Source organism: Mytilus edulis, chromosome 2 (genome assembly GCF_963676685.1).
Source record: "Mytilus edulis chromosome 2, xbMytEdul2.2, whole genome shotgun sequence".
NCBI lineage: Eukaryota > Metazoa > Mollusca > Bivalvia > Mytilida > Mytilidae > Mytilus > Mytilus edulis.
In genome coordinates this window covers 100,967,281-100,978,561 of record NC_092345.1, presented here as the reverse complement: position 1 = coordinate 100,978,561, position 11,281 = coordinate 100,967,281, and the positions used below count along the sequence as shown (strand labels likewise).

Below are 11,281 nucleotides of genomic sequence, written 5' to 3'. Positions count from 1 at the left end.
TTGTTTTTTTAATAATTATTTGATCATCTTTGATATGTTTTTGATAAATTTTGTTTACAAGGTTGGTTTATTTACAATAGTTCAAGAAAAATACAAAAATATTTTTGTAGAAATAAGCGTTTTTTATTCAAAGAAAATATCAGAAAAAATTAATTGTGACTTTTTGTCCTGTGACTTTCTGTCTTACATTCTAGTTTTTTGGGTCCTCATTTAAATTATTAGTGAACTTTTTTTTAATTTTCGATTACGTTAAATATTTTATTCATTCTAATGATTTGATTAATTATGTTATGTTACAATAATTTCATTAACTTTTTAACAAAATAAGTTTTGATATGGTTGTTATTTATTACTGTATATTGCAAGTGACAAATATCCTCATTAATACTAAACCACATAGGTATTATTATGTAAGATTGTATAATGTCAGGTAAAGTCTGGTAACAACAAAAAAATACATGGACACTGTGTAATCCAATTTAACATTTACCTGTAATCTTTCGAAAGAAATTGTATTATGGTACGATCTTTTTACCTTTTTATGAGAGGTTTGGAGTATGAAAGCGGACACGTTTTTTCTTCTTCTCAAATACGTTCTTTGTCTCTAAATTTATTTTAAAACGCCCCTCATAGTAAGGGCCGCATAGAATGCCAGGTCTTTAAAGCTTACTATATGGTATTGGTTTTGTACATCGTTAAAGGCCATACTGTGACATATAATATATAAATCGGCTTTTGGTCGTATTTTTTTTGTCTTTTGCAAGTTTTAAATACGTAATGTATTTATATGCATGTTTCTTTTTCAGTTCAACATCCAATCCAAGAAAGGAAGTCTTTCTTTTTTATAAAATAGAGTCACCACTTAGTAACTTTTATGCCGCCCGATTCAGGTGTCTGGAAAGTGGTACACTATAGTACAGAGCAATTCTACTTATACAAAAAAGCCGGTAAGTGTTTTAGTGGTAATCTTATAACATGAAAATGAGAAAGTATACCGATTAACACGTTTAAAAAATATACCCAACAAATAACAGGGGCGTATCCAGAACCTTGAAGTCGGTGTGTGTGTGTGTGGGGGGGGGGGGGGGGGGTATTGCGATCCAAATTATATATTTAATAAACATTTATGTGAGTGTGCGTGGTAATGGTAATATTTTAGTCATTATAATGATTTAATTACGTTATATAACAATATTTTCATTAACTTTTTAAATGGCCTTGTTTCTTTGAAATTGGTCTACTTAATATTTTAAATTAAAGATGTCAGATCATCATTTCTATAGTTCTTTATCGTTATTTTTTTTTAACATTTCACTTTTTTCTTTAGTCAATTGATCTCTATTATAATTGTCCTAAGCATGTATGTAATATTTGCCACTTGACGTTGAGTAACCAACAATCACCTCTTTAATCTGTTATTATCAGATTATTACATGGCATTTTTCATATCGCATGTATTATCAGCCCTAGGTTCAATATCAGCCCAAGAGCCGCATGGCTCGAGGGCTGATATTGACCGAGGGCTGATAATACATGCGATATGAAAAATGACATGTTATGATCTTTTTATCACATGCTTCAACAGTAGAGAAAAATAACAGATTCATATATTGATCTTTCTACGTGGTTCCCGAAAAGAAGTTGAAAGAGTAAAAAGTTCACGGACGTCGGACCAAAAATTTGATACATTCAATATGAAATCTTTCTATCATATGCCTCAACAGAGAAAAAATCATTTAAATATTGACGAATTGACAAAAAATAATTCAACAATATGCATCATGAACATTGTTTGGAAAAGTCAACTTTTTTAAAGTAACTTTCTAAATTATGTTTCAGAAAAACTTAAAAACTGCATTTATTTAATATATTTTTTTTTTAATTTAATTTAATCATTTTACACAATATACTTTCCACTATTCAAATAATTGTTTTGTACACTACTTTGTAATGTTTTTCACTGAAAACGTAGCATTGAGGTGTATTTTCCGGAATGCCATGTGATAACGTTACGGAAAGGCATGTGATAACAATCGAAGCATGTGATAAACTTTTCATATCAGCCCGCTAAGCACCAATTCGGAAAATATGGAAAATACTTTAATTTAATGCTATTATCATACGGTAAAAATCATATGTTATTTAGTCTAAGTATATGATAATTACATTTATCGGTACCATGCATTATTCTCTTTTCTTCAAACTACATCAGAGAAAAATAATATATGTCTCTAATATCATTCATATCCTCATAAATGATGACCCATGCCTAGCTTCATACATGTATGTACATGGTAATTGAAACAGGAAAAATATACTGTCATATATTACCGTATGCTTGGACTAATAGATAAATGTATTTATATATAAGTAGTTTCAGATTATGTTTTATAATATGCAATTGCGGTTTATTAATGATTATATATAAAACAATGACAATCAAATTCTTTTTTGTGGAAAGAGGTTTGGGGCAGTATTTTTTAAAATAAATTGTTGGTTTCCTTTGAAAATAGGAATGAAAAGAAAATACGACATTCAATTAGAAAATCTTGTTTGAAAAGAAAGTTTGATGTTGAATAAAATCACAAAAAGACAGTTTTGAAGAAAAAAAGTCACAAAAATTGGTAATGTGAGAATTTTGTTATGGAGACATATATTCCATATATCGATACTAACATTCTTGGCACTAAACATTTACTGATATGAACATATTTTGTGAAAACACAGAATTTGATTAGGTATTTCTTTCATGGTCAGATGATTTCACCTGTTAATCGATCTCAATCTGGGATATTGTGTATTAAAAATAGAATTTTTTTTTTTTAAATCGTACTTTTTCCAATCAACAAGTACATGTATATACATTTATAGTTTTAAACATCAAATCTTTTAAAAAGAGACATTAGTTTACACACAGGTGTCAATATTTACACACTCAACAATAAATTGTCATAAATCACGCATGTTGAAGCTGGGATTAATTAACGGATAAAGTTAAGAAGTCAAATCAAGCTGCGATTTATTTCCGCTCTAGATTTATTAATAATTAATAATCTTTTATTCGTAAGCAATACAGCTTATAGAATTATAAATATTACAAATATTCAATTACATCAGTGAAATATATTTACATTTAAACAATAATAGTCAAAAAATTATATAAGTAAGTATACCCATATAACAGAACAGCAGAGTATGGTAAAACTTAACAAATATTAAGCATTCATAATGATAAAATTAATTACGTGCCTTTTTGGCCAGAAATAAAAGCTTCCCTAAATTGTTAAGTTCCTTTACATTATGAACAGATAGCAGTTGTATGAGTTTAAAATTCGAAGGTTTTCTCCAATAATATGGTTTGATAAATTTCTTTCGAAGTTCATTATACTTTTCAAATACTAAAATAAAATGATATTCATCTTCAATTACAGTACTTGTTTATCACACATATTACAAAGTCTCAGATGTCTCTTAATATTATAAAATCGGTCAGTTTCTATATTCAAACAGTGAGCAGATATGCGATATTTACAAATAAATGGTTTATAAATATAATTTACAGCATGATCTAAATAAAATTGTAACAGACCCACCAAAGATTAAACATCTGAATGGGAGCGCGTTTCCTATGACATTATGCAGAGAAGCATTTTGGGAAAGGTAATAAATTACAAAAATATATTTTTATTTATCAAGAAGTAGAAAAATCTACATACAAAAAACGTTATATGGTTATGTCATAACACTGATGTTACGTTGCATTTCTTCTCGAACCATCGTCCTACTATCTCAGCAGTCAGCACAAACACAAAATAGCAAATACGCACTTAACAAAAGCAATTTGATAATAGCGACCTATGACAGATACTTGTTACAGTTTGAGAATACAGAAATATAAAAAAAATTATCTTGATGCCAATACAATCTGCAATTCATTGTCGTGTTAACAAGAACGAATTCACAGACCTTTGTTTCATATTGAAACAAAAAGTATCCATACTAAATATTGACTGATTTTCATATATCTGTAAAACTGAACATAATACTGGTACAATAGAAAAGGAGTTCCAAAACCGATAGTCACTGAAATTCTTCTGACGATCTTGCGTATCTTCTCAGAAAAAATGGTAGGTAAAATACTTATGTCACATATTAAAATGCATGTCGTAATGCTAAACCTTCATATCACATTTTATTTGTTTGTTTAAAATAGGTGTTTGAGAAAAAGGAATTGCATGCATTGATTCCTTCTTATTTATTGAGTGTACATTTATATATTTCTAGTTCAGCAGTGACAAAACCCTTAAAAGGAATCTAAAGGCGACGTACCCAAAAATCCTGGCAGAATCCAGCCTATGGACCTGAAATTGGGGACTGGGTACGGACATACAGACCCTCATGCACATGATCCAAAGTTGTGGTGAGGACGGAACCGTCTTGGGAAAGCATGGTCCATGTTTAATTTAATTTCATTCGTTTGTCCTTTGATTAAATCACGTTAATGATACGTACTTTTCTTGTTTTTTTTTCTTCAAATTTCCAATTGTTACGTCATAAAAAGGCCTTATATATAAAAATGATGGGGTAAGATTGCCAATGAGAAAACTCTTCACAAGACGCCAAAATTAAGAACAAAAGTTCACCTTACGACTTTCAGCAATGATCAAAGCGTATACTGCATAATCAGCTATAAAAGGTCCAGAAATGACAAACGTTAAACAATTTAATCGAGAAAAGCTAACCAATGCGACCTAAGCTATACACAAAACAATAAACCAAAAAGCAAATATGTGACTTAGCAAGCTAGCACCAAACGACACTGAACAACAGGTTCCTAACTTAGTTCATATCAATACATACAGAATGTGACGGTGTTAAACATGTTAGCGGGCGCCAAACTCTCCCCTTACCATGCTCATTATGTTGTGTCCACTAAAACTAGATGAAATCATATTTAATTACTTCCTTTTAACCTACAGTATGCTGCGATAATTTGATGTTCAATATGTCCCTACAAAGTTATCAATTATGAATGAAAATCTACGGAAGCGTATTAGCGCCACACATTTTTTAAAACTTTTCTTCCTATGTTTGCGTTACAACGCAAACCTTTGCGTTATTACGCAAACATTTACGATATAACGCAAACCTTTGCGTTTAACGCAAACATTTGCGAAATAACGCAAACCTTTGTTTTATCTTATTTCTTATTTAAGATTCAAAGGAAACAGTAGCTATTAATGGAGGAGGCTGTATATATTAAAATTTATCACCTTTGTAGTCATTGCAAAGTAAAATGCTTGAATAATTAGATCATTGACCAATAATGAGCAGAATAATATAAAAAGATGTGGTATGAGTGCCAATAAGAAAACTCTCCATCTAAGTCACTATTCGTAAAAGTAAACCATCATAGGCCGAAGTATGGTCTTCAACACGGAGCATTGGCTCACACTGAACAACAAACTATAAAGGCCCCCCAAAACGATATCCATATTGAAAATCGAGTAAATTGAGGTTATACCGAAGAAAAAAATCAACCCTGCTAATATAACCAGACACAAGTTGGTTCCTTTTTCCTTTTTCCTTTTTCGATATTCAAATTTTGAAAAATATTACAAGTCCAAACTGAATTTTTTTTTTTCTTAAAATTTTTTTTTCCTCAAAATTTTTTTTTCCTCCAAATTTTTTTTTCTCAAATTTTTTTTTTCCTCAAAATTTTTTTTTCCTCAAATTTTTTTTTTCCTCAATTTTTTTTCCCTCAAAAATTTTTTCCTCAATATTTTTCCTCAAAAAGTTTTTCTTCAAATTTTTTTTTCGTTTCCTTATTCGTTTTCCTTTTCATTTTTTGATTATCATCCTTATTCGATTTCCATTTCCTTATTCGATTTTCATTTCCTTATTGGGTTTCTTCTTCCTTTTTCAATATTCATTTCCTTATTCGGTTTCTATTTCCTTATTGAATTTTCATTTCCTTATTCGATTTCCATTTCCTTATTCGATTTTCATTTCCTTTTTTGGTTTCTATTTCCTTATTCGGTTTCTATTTCCTTATTCGGTTTCTATTTCCTAATTGGATTTTTGTTTCCTTATTCGATTTCCATTTCCTTATTCGATTTTCATTTCCTAATTCGGTTTCTTTTTCCTTTTTCAATATTCATTTCCTTATTCGGTTTCTATTTCCTTATTCAGTTTCTATTTCCTTATTGGATTTTCATTTCCTTATTCGGTTTCCATTTCCTTTTTCGATATTCAAATTTTGAAAAATAAGTCCAAACTGAATTTTTTTTTTCCTTCAAAAATATTTTTCCTCAAAATTTTTTTTCCTCAAAATTGTTTTTCCTCAAATTTTTTTTTTCCTCAAAATCTTTTTTTCCTCAAATTTTTTTTTTCCTCAAAATTTTTTTTTCCTCAAAATTTTTTTTCCTCAATTTTTTTTATTCCTCAATTTTTTTTCCTCAAAATTTTTTTTCCTCAATATTTTTCCTGAAAGAGTTTTTCTTCAAATATTTTTTTCGTTTCCTTATTCGTTTTTTTTTCCTTTTTTGATTATCATCCTTATTCGATTTCCATTTCCTTATTCGATTTTCATTTCCTTATTCGGTTTTTTCTTCCTTTTTCAATATTCATTTCCTTTTTCGATTTCTATTTCCTTTTTCGGTTTCTATTTCCTTATTGGATAGTCATTTCCTTATTCGATTTCCATTTCCTTATTCGATTTTCATTTCCTTATTCGGTTTCTTTTTCCTTTTTCAATATTCATTTCCTTTTTCGGTTTCTATTTCCTTATATGGTTTCTATTTCCTTATTCGGTTTCTATTTCCTAATTGGATTTTTGTTTCCTTATTCGATTTCCATTTCCTTATTCGATTTTCATTTCCTAATTCGGTTTCTTTTTCCTTTTTCAATATTCATTTCCTTATTCGGTTTCTATTTCCTTATTCAGTTTCTATTCCCTTATTGGATTTTCATTTCCTTATTCGATTTTCATTTCCTTATTCGGTTTCTTTTTTCTTTTCCAATATTCATTTCCTTTTTCAGTTTCTATTTCCTTTTTCGATTTTCATTTCCTTATTCGGTTTCCATTTCCTTTTTTCGATATTCAAATTTTGAATGTGTTCTCCACATGAGACCAAATGACACAGAAATAAACAACTATAATAGATCACCGTGCGGCCTTCAACATTGAACAAAGCCCATCCCGCATAGTCCGCTTTAAAAATCTCCGAAATGTCAAGTGCTAACAAATTTCAAACAAGAAAACTGACGGCCTAATTTATGTACAAAATATGAACGAAAAACAAATATGTAACACAGCAACAAACGAGAACCACTGAATTAATTTACAGTTTCCTGACTTGGGATAGGCACATATACATACATAATGTGGCGGCGTTAAACATGTAACTTTGACAGTGGTGTAACAGTACAACATAAGAGCGAACTATAAAAATCAGTTGAAAAAGACTTAAGCCTGACTTAACTCAGATCATGAGATACAAATAGAAATACACCTTGCTAAAACACAGAGTGTACGTGGCCTGGTACATATCTGAGAGTTTTTCCAGTTATTAACAGCTAGTTCAAAGCCAAAAACAAATAATAAACGAAATCATGCATCCCAGACTAAATAATTAATCTTCATAGAATTAAAAAGACTACAATAATTATTAATTAAATTGTACTGACATTGTATTCATTTAAATATCTTATAAACGATCTTTTAATTGAAGCTTTCCTTCCACTTTTATTGGTAAAATATCGCATACGTGTGTATTACGATTTATTTTGAAAATGCTGAAAATATATTGATTGATTGATTGTTGGTTTCTCAACGTTCAGTGGCAAATATTTCATGAATATTCAGGACGAGAACAATTTAACAATAAATACAATAGGTAGGTCTCGTTATAATTTAGGCCATCCAGGATGATGATCAGGGAAATTTTGACTGCCACAGGAAGATGAGGGTATATTGGATAGGTACATGAATTTTGCCTTGCATCAGGTAACCTACGAATTCTCAAAGAGTTGTTGTAAGGGTTCTTAACGTACAAAGAGCATGACTTTCTCTTAACACGAGGCATCGGACTTAACTTCCCCATTCTGACCGGACATGACTACATACTTGATACATCCCGCACAGCCAAACGAAAGCCCGACTTTGGCAAGCATTTTACTGCCGGTCGAGAGAAGACCAAGTGGCCATATTTCTATTCCCCAGTCACCCCTGGGGTCAGCAAATATTTGAAAAGTAGACACAATGAACTTCAATTTTTAAATAACTTACAATATTAAATTAAATAAAAAAAGAATGGGAAGAATTGATACTCATAATGTAGTTAAAAGTTTGTTGATTACTGCTGCGGTATATGATTAATAGACATGCTATTACAGGTCTATATGGTTGAATATTTCTATCTTAAATATGTATTTGTTTCTAATAAAATGCATAGTTTCAGCTTTCGCGTATGCAGTAAGCATATGTTGTACTATGTTGAAGATGAAACTCACAATTGGTTAATTTAATAGACCTTCACAGGCCTTGTTTCACAGTTGTAATACAACAACTAGAAGTTTTTAACGACCTTGACTGGCTATTAAAACATCCAATTGTTGTATTAGAATTGTGAATTTTAAACATCTTCACAGTCCTTGTTACACATTTGTATTAAAAAAGGTTTTGTATTTATGTTTATCATAATATACATTTTCAATAAGGCCAATTTTATATGTTAAAATAGCTCTTATTCTATCATGGTTTTGAAAGCCTACCCCAAAAAATTGCCAACTTATTCAATTTAAACTGTTGTATCTGTATAACAGGCGATTATTTGAAAAAAATATGAAAATATTTTATTTTTAGCTTGTTTATGTCTGTGCAATTTCAAGGGAAATAAATCTTAATCACAAACCGTTCGTTGCAACGGTTACTACTTGCAACGGTTGTTTGAAAGCATAATCGAGTACACACCATGTCTCGTTTGTTATGAACGTTGCGAAATATATTGATTATATACCTTTTGTTCCTCTCTTAATACGCTTTCGAATGAGGTATACAGTTTATCTGTAAATACGGGCTGAAGGGTCACAGCAGTCCATTCAAATATTCAAAATATCCATTTCATTATTCAAAATTGGCTATTTCCTAATTTTCACGCGTGTTTTGGCATTAAGGTCCTCCGTAACCCCTCTAATGGTCATTGCCGCACATATTGTTTATTATCAGTGTATTTCTCTATCAATCAGCTTTTTATTGGTGTATAATTTTTATCGTAATTAGGAGCTGACGGGTTGCAGCAGTCCGTTTCATTATACAAAATAAGCTATTTCTCAATGTTCACGCGTATTTCGATATTAAGTCCGGCGGAACTCCTCTAATATGCGTTGCAGAACATATTGACTATATACCTTTTGCTCCTCTCTTAATAATCTTTTGAATGATAAGATATAAGGTTTATCTGTAATAACGGGTTGAGAGGGTAAAGCAGTCCATTTAAATATTCAAAATGTCCATTTCATTATTCAAAATTGGCTATTTCCTAATTTTCACGCGTGTTTTGTCATTTAGGTCCTCCATAACCCCTCTAACGGTCATTGCGGCACATATTGTTTATTCTCAGTGTATTCCTCTATCAATAAGCTTTAAATTGGTGTATATTTTTTTCCGCAATAAGAGCTGACGGGTTGCAGCAGTCCGTTCCATTATTCAAAATAAGCTATTTCTCAATGTTCACGCGTATTTCGATATTAAGTCCGTCGGTACTCCTCTTATATGCGTTGCGGAACATATTGACTATATACCTTTTGCTCCTCTCTTAATAAGCTTACGAATGAGTTATGAGGTTTATCTATTATTCGGGGCTGAAGGGTAACAGCAGTCCATTCAATTATACAAAATATCCATTTCATTATTCAAAATTGGCTATTCCTTAATTTTCACGCGTGTTTTGTCATTTAGGTCCTCCGTAACCCCTCTAATGGTCATTGCTGCACAATCAACTTGTTATATCTTTAATCAGAGGATGATGATAGCAAAGGGCCAGAGAAAATAAAAAAGGACAACGTAGAGTATTTTAATTTTGATATATATATATATGTTTTGGTATTCAGGTTGTCCATACATGGATTTTTTTTTTTAAATAGTTAAGAAAAGCCATAAGTTTATATCCTCCGAAACTAAATAAATAAATGAAATTAAAGATTTACAGAGTGTTTTTTTATAATAATTTGAATGATCGTTTGATAACACTAAAATGACGAATTTAAAAATACGGAATTTAGCTACAGTGTCAGTTATTTTTATTTCACTATTCACCGCTCCAACTTGAATAATGAAACCTAAACTATTTCATCATTCATTACTTAACATTGAATAGTGAACTAGTTCATTATTCATTATTGAATTTTGAATAATGAATAATGAATAATGGACGTACTTCAGCGCGGTAAAAATGAGAAGTATGATGGATTTTTTTTCTGTGCCCGGTAAAAAGACCACCTACATAATGTAGTGTTCTAGTACTTCCCAGATCTATGGACAAACCGACAGGCAGGACGGAACACTCTTAGTTAATCATATGTACATACCACCTAAAACTTCATTTTTGAGGGATTATATATATACATACAACCTATAGTAACTTACCCTGTATTTCACTTTAAATGTGTCTCGTTTTATACTAATGTATAGCTGAAATAGTCGGGCAATCCATGACAGATTTTGCCAAGTAGCCTTTGCCAGCTGTTCATATTAAATTGTTCATATTGCCTCGCATATGTGTGTCTTCTATGCCACATACAACTGTGACGATATTGACTTTAGCAAACAATTCTGCTCAAACCGGTGCTAGGGACTGTCTTTCAACTTTCATTGAAACGAGAATGATTTCTCTGTTTAAAAGATCTCAATGTATTTGTCAACAGAACAGCAATAAAGACGCTGTTTCTTTACTGCAAATGTATTGTGTATATGTCTTGATTTTGATGTCGGGCAAACTTATGAAAGAAAACGGAAACACAAAAATCAGTATTTTTTTTTAATTTGTTAAGGCGCATAACCCTCGAATGGTATAAATGACGCCACCAAAATTCAAATGTGATCTGTATTTTGTTGTAATACGGATTGTGTATAAGTTTCTTAACATTTTGTTGAGGCAAACTCAAGAACGGAAACTAATTTCTTGACGTACGGACATACACACAGACAAAGCTGGAAAAACTTAATGCCCCCTCCACTATGATAAGTCATATTTCATTGAATAACCCGATGTTTTCATCA

General features: G+C 30.8%; 1 long non-coding RNA gene across 1 annotated transcript; it reads left to right on the top strand.

Annotated features, from left to right (window-relative positions):
* Positions 1–309: 309 nt before the first annotated feature.
* LOC139513718 (uncharacterized) lies at positions 310–4,511 on the top strand. The gene is made up of 3 exons (XR_011662502.1): positions 310–947; positions 3,563–3,660; positions 4,285–4,511. It is a non-coding gene; the product is annotated as an uncharacterized lncRNA (long non-coding RNA).
* The last annotated feature ends 6,770 nt before the right edge of the window (positions 4,512–11,281 follow it).